The sequence below is a fragment of the Camellia sinensis genome, chromosome 7 (assembly GCF_055761805.1).
Source record: "Camellia sinensis isolate YWXY chromosome 7, ASM5576180v1, whole genome shotgun sequence".
Classification (NCBI taxonomy): Eukaryota; Viridiplantae; Streptophyta; class Magnoliopsida; order Ericales; family Theaceae; genus Camellia; species Camellia sinensis.
The window spans coordinates 2,659,040-2,665,463 of NC_138967.1; the positions used below are offsets into that span (position 1 = coordinate 2,659,040).

Here is a 6,424-nt window from a genome sequence, read left to right on the forward strand (position 1 = left end):
ATTTGAGACAGCACCTGATGCCATCGCTAAAGTACTATTGGCGACGACAAATAACACCGTCGTTAAAGGTCTTCCTTTTCAACCAATTCCCCTATCTTTTGCGACAACATTACTGCCGTCGTAAAAACCCCTGGTTCTATTTTTCTTTTTGAGACAGTGTGTCTGGTGCCGTCTCAACAAAAAAAAAAAAAAAAAAACTGTAATAAAATTATTTAAAATATGAAAATGACCTGTATGAAATGAAAAATAACTAAAAAAAACTGATATATATAAATAAAAATTCATCCATAATTAAAAATATAAAAATTCATCCATAATTAAAAATATGAAAATGATCTTCCATTTTTTTTTTTTTTTTGTTGTCGTCATACATTGTACAAGAAAGACTAACTAAGCAATAATATAAAGCTAACAGAAGAAAGGGCATCACTAGCATCATCTCACTAAAGTTTAGCAATAAGCACATATATCTTATTCACATCTTCATGTCTATCGTGGCACAGATGATTTCAAATGAACAGAATGAAAAGACAAGGGAAAATTACAACTCTCAACACCGCCTTCTCCACTACTTTCACACTATGCAGATATTCTTCCTTCAAGTCATCCGGTAGCCAATTACAAATCCTGAAAAATAAAGATTATATTAAAACTAGACTAAAACAAAAAAATTTAAAACTAAAATGTGCATCCCTTGAAACCATCATTAGTCTAAATTATCAAGACACGCTGACAATTCTCCAAGTCACAAAATCATACACCTAAACACTAATCCCGCAACAGGTGACAAACATCAAATGTCTAAAATAAAAGTCACTACATTAATATGGCAATGATATCACAACAATTCAAACTAATTGGCCACTAGTACATGAAATTAAATCCTACAAAACTAACCCAATTAAACATGCTTCCTAGAATACAAGATAACTACATTTGATTACCATCCATGCCGTGATGAACTCAATTAAAAATCCCACAAACCTGATTCAACTCAACTCAACAAAGTCTGGAATTTCAAATTAAATTCCATTGAAATCATATTTCAACAAATTGGATAGCTTTAATTTCCATGGAACATATTAGCACCACAAAAACCCATTTGAACTTGGGATACAACATTACTACCACTATACTATATTAACTTTAAACATGAGATAGAACTTAATACCCTTCAACCCTCACTTGGAAAAACTGTAATCACGGTATGATGTAGTTATTGTTGTCTTCAAAATTCCGATTGAACACTCACTGAACTTCCGGACTCTCACAATGGATAACAATACCGCAACAGTAAAATGGTTAAATGCCCGAAGATCTGATTTCACCAACCCCATAAATTCAGATATGATTTGAAAATCTACTAGTCTGTAAGGTTTTAAGAGAAGCTTACAAAAAAATTCAACATGATCAACATGAAGAACATATAAATATACATATGGTAATATGTGAAAAATTGAGATGTAGAACAATAAATTCAGTGTTTGATACCTGAAAAGACTTTCAAAGCCCTATAAATTCAAGAAGCCACCAAGGACCTACAAGAAATTAAGTATGTGAGCAAACAAGAAATGGATGAATGACAATTGAATCAGGAAGCATATTGACCTAAACAATTCAAAACTGGACCATCAGAAACTAACTGTAAAGCAATAAAACCTTGTAATTAATCTAGAAAACAAACATATTGTATGCATTGATTGGGTTTGAATTGAAACTTTGGGCACAAAGGGGCCCAATTTAGGGGTTTATTATTATTATTATTATTATTTAGCATATACATAATGCAAACACTTCCAGAGCTCAAAAGTGAGACTGATAGCAATAACTTACAGCAAGACAAAGATTAAAGGGCCAAAGCCCAAAAAGCTATTATAGCATATATATACATATACACACAATTAGTATGCAGATAAGAACTATATATATAGAAATTGATAGAATGCATTGAAACCCTGCTGAAGTAGTACTAGCAAGTTAAAGAGGAGAGTGAGAATGAAACCCTAGAATGAAAAGGTAAATTTGATGCACTAAACAAGGTACATTTTGAGATCAATCAAGTGACACTAAATTACTTGAAGAACTACACGAACTCGATTTAGGAATTTTGGGGATTTTGGGTTTGGTTATGCTTTTTCTTCCTATTTGTACACGAACTCGATTTAGGAATTTTAGGAATTTTGGGTTTGGTTATGCTTTTTCTTCCTTTGCTTTGAACAATTACAAGAACGGTTGAACATAACTATTTGTATGCTGCAAATAAGAAAATTTTAAGTTTTTTTGTCATGTATAGAGGTATGTGCAAATGTTGGCATCAAACCAATTACCTCCCAGAATACTTTTGATTAACATCTTCCCCTCCAACCCTAGTTGTTCCAAGTCCACCACCAAGTCTACGAGGACGCCAGTTTGGAACAGTTCAACCACATTCAACATCCACAAGCACCCTTATGTTATCAAGCTTTTTCCCATCAGCTTGCTTATATGCAGCTGACATACACGAAGCAGTCAGAATCAACATATGACATAACCGCAAAAAATAAAAACAAAATTAAACTACTGCAAACCTTTCATATCCCATGTATGTATGTACTCAATGAAAGCATCGCCTCTAGGTTTATTTGACTCTTTTTCCATAACCAGACAAATCTGCAACTCAAAGGATAAAATAATGAGCTACAATTAAGTAGACACATCAGATTTGCAGCAAAGAAACAGGATCAGATCAAAATGCTCTTTTAATTTTATCAATGGACAGTTCTACTAAACAAAGCTGGAAATAGTAAAATCCTAAATGGCAAGGCAAACAGGCACTATGCCTCCTCATTAGCCGTGCTCACCTTAATTCTTACAGCTCCCCCAGGCAAGATGCATCACCACCACTACTAGAGTTGTAGAAAAACCGATGTATGTGGCCAATTTACCAGTTGATAACCTTCCCTTACCAGGGATTATATATACATATACATATATATAATAACTGAACGATTATAGAATAATATAGGAAATACCAGGATATCTCACCAACTACTGATATGTTTTTGATAGCCTTTAAATCCAAAGTAAATTTTTAGTAGCAGGAAATGCATGTAAAACTTAAATAAAAAGAAAGAGAAGCTAATACTCCCTAGCGTTTACCCACTTCATGAAAAAAGTTGTCAATCTCCTTTTGTTGTTCCAAAAAAAGGCCAAAAGACACAATGCATCAGTGCTCTGCTCAACTTAAAATTTTCAGCTTCGTTGTGCAGGGTGTGGCACCAACTTTGGACTTGAAATGGTTACATTGGTAAAAAAATTAAGGAAATGAATTATACCATTCGCGGAACAACACAATTGTTCCCTTACCAAAGACATAGCTTGTAACACGAACCTTACAACTAGAATGGTACCTAGAAACTAACAAAAAACCAACTCCCAAGGACATTCAAAAGGATAGCCGAAATAAACCGACATGCTGATGTGGACAAAAAAGCAACAATACCTGTGCAACTGTTCCAAAGTAGATTGACCATCACCCATTATAATTGAGATCAAAGTGATGCTCATTCATTCTCATTTCAAACACGACATTATCACAGGATGGATCATGCACTGTACATCTCTAGTTGTGCATACCATTTAAATACAGAACTTGATATTATAGTCCATTATAAAAATCAAGTTAGGCAAAAATATATGCTGTAAATGAATTTTCCTAGCCACTAGTAACACCAAATTGTGGGGTCCCACAGAACCTTTTCAAATGCAAAATCATGTTTGAAAGGCTAATAATCTCAACCAAAAAGATGCAAAATCAACACAGGAGAGAGGATCTAGAAAGGCTATGAAGAAGCATGTTTGATAACCATGATAAATTAATCATGTTTGATTTCCAATCTAAATGATAAATTAGTAAATAATAAAAGTAAACTTAAAAATCAATTAATGAATTTATGGATACATAATTTTTGGTAGTGATGGACAGGATATTGGTTCTATATATACATAAATTTTTTTTTTATTACAGGAAATGTATTTATGATTAACTTAATCAATTTATCCTTTGATTAGGAACAGCTGTAACAACCACCCCGAAATGAGTTGAGTAGTTCCATCAAAAATCTCTTTCACCATTTAAGGTTGTTTTTTTCCCAACTCACAAAGAAATAAGAATTCTAAATTGAAGTAAGAAGAGAAGAGAAGAGAAGAGAAGAGCAAAGAACAAGAGAATAGAAGAATACCTTCGAATCGATGATTCGATCGCTGCTCACCGCCATTGTCGCCGATCGCCGATCATCGCTAGCCACCACTGTCGCCGATCGCTGCTCGTCGCTCGCCTCCGTGAGAGAGAGAGAGAGAGAGACAATGTTGTTTCGAAACTTAGGGCTCTACAAACCTGAAAAAAAAAAAAAAAAAAAAAAAAAAAGGAAAGACGGGGAAAATTTTGGGAAAGTTAAGGTTTTGTTTGGTTTAGATTTTCGGAATATTTTTAATATTTTAATTTTTGAAATATTTTTAATATTCTTAATATTTTAATTTTTTAAATATTTTTAATGTTTTAATTTTTTAAATATTTTTAATGTTTATACAGGCCTAAAAAATTAATTGATAAAAAAATTAATTGACAGAAAATAATTGACATAGAAGTTGTTTGAAAAAAAAATTTGATTTGAAAAAAAAAATATTTAAAAAAATTACTTAAAAACAATTAATTGAAAAAAAAAATATTTTTTTATTTGAGTATTTTAAAAATAGTTTGGTTATGACTGTTGATCAAAAATACGGATATCGAGTTTTGAGTTGTGTGTTTGATTAACAATTATAGGTTGAATTAAGTTTTGAAAACTATTTTGAAAACTCATCACCAAACAAATTTTCTTATTTCACATGTCACATCAAACTTTCAAAACTCAATTCCACATATAATTCAAAACTCAATTCAACACTCTATTAAAAAACCATAACCAAACAAATTTTTTATAGTAGAGGAGAGCGAGCGGCAGTAGTGGTGAAGGTGGTGCATAAGAGGTGGTGGTGGTGGTGGTGGTGATGACGAAGGAGATTAGTGATAAAGTTGTGGTAGTGGTAGTGGTAGTGGTATGGGAGATAGAGTGGCGGCAATGAAGGAGAGGTAATAGTAGTAGTAGTAGTAATAGTAGTAGTAGTAGTAGTAGTGGTGGTAGTAGTAGTAGTAGTGGAAGTGGTAATGGTAGTGGAGTGGTAGCGATGGTGGTAGTAATAGTAGTCGTAGAGGTGGAATGGCAACAGTGGTAATAATAGTGGTAGTGGAATGACATTTGCAGTAGTGGTGAAGGTGGTAGAGGAAATGGGTGGTGAGAGAGAGATGAGTGGGAGACAGATAGAGAGAGAGACAAAGACATAAATAGAGTGATGAACGAGAGAGAGATAAAGTGGTCGCTAAAAGTGCATTTTCTTGTAGTGGAGAGCTCGGTAAATAGAGAAGAGTGGAGGAAGAGAGTGAGCAAGGTGAACACAATGGGAAAGAGAGACAGACATACAGACACAGAAAGAGAAGAGTGAGAGACAGATAGACAGACAGACAGACACAGAGAGAGAAAGAGAGAGAGAAGAGTGATGAGTGAGAGAGAGACAAAGAGAGAAAGAGATAGAGAAAGATAGATATACAGAGAGAAAGAGATAGAGACAAACGGACAGACAGAAAAATAGAGAGAAACAAGAGATGAGGGAGAGATAGACAAAGAGAGAGAGAAATAGAGCGAAAAGAGATAATCGAGAGAAAGACATAGAAAAAGAGAGAGACAGAGAGAGAAGAAAGATGAGCGAGAGAGAGATAGAGAGATGAGAGATGAGCGAGAGAGATAGAGAAAGAAGAGAGATGAGAGAGAGAGATAGAGAGATGAGAGATGAGCGAGAGACAAAAAGAGAAAGAGACAGAGACAAAGAGAGACAGATAGAGAAGAATGATGAGCGAGAGAGAGAAAGAGAAGAGAAATAGAGTGAGAGTAAGAGACAAAAAAAGAGACAGAGAGAGAAAAAAGATGGACGAGAGAGACAGAGAGAGGGATAGAGAGAAGAGAGATGAGCGAAAAAGATAGAGAGAAAATAGATGAGAAAAAGAGACAGAGAGAGAAAAGAGATGAGAGAAGAGATAAATGAGTGAGAGACAGAGAGAGAGAGACAGAGATAGATAGACAGATAGACAGACAGACAAACAAAGAAGAGTGATGAGTGAGAGAGAGGAAGATGAACAAATGGGTGAAAAGAGATAGACAAAGAAAGAGAGAGAAAAAAAAAGAGCGAAAAGAGATAAACGAGAGAGAGACAGAGAAAGATGATCGAGAGAGATAAAGAGACGAGATAGAGAAGAGAGATAGAAAGAGAAGAGAGAAGAGAGATGGACGAGAGACAGAGAGAGAGAGAGAGAGAGAGAGAGAGAGAGAGACAGAAAAGAGTGATGAATGAG

General features: G+C 34.4%; 1 long non-coding RNA gene across 1 annotated transcript; it reads right to left on the reverse strand.

Moving 5' to 3' along the window:
• Positions 1-314: 314 nt before the first annotated feature.
• Positions 315-4,446, reverse strand: LOC114257832 (uncharacterized). Its single transcript, XR_014334902.1, has 5 exons — positions 4,221-4,446; positions 2,568-2,649; positions 2,328-2,490; positions 1,492-1,538; positions 315-627 (listed from the first exon to the last, which is right to left on the reverse strand). It is a non-coding gene; the product is annotated as an uncharacterized LOC114257832 (long non-coding RNA).
• Between the last annotated feature and the right edge of the window lie 1,978 nt (positions 4,447-6,424).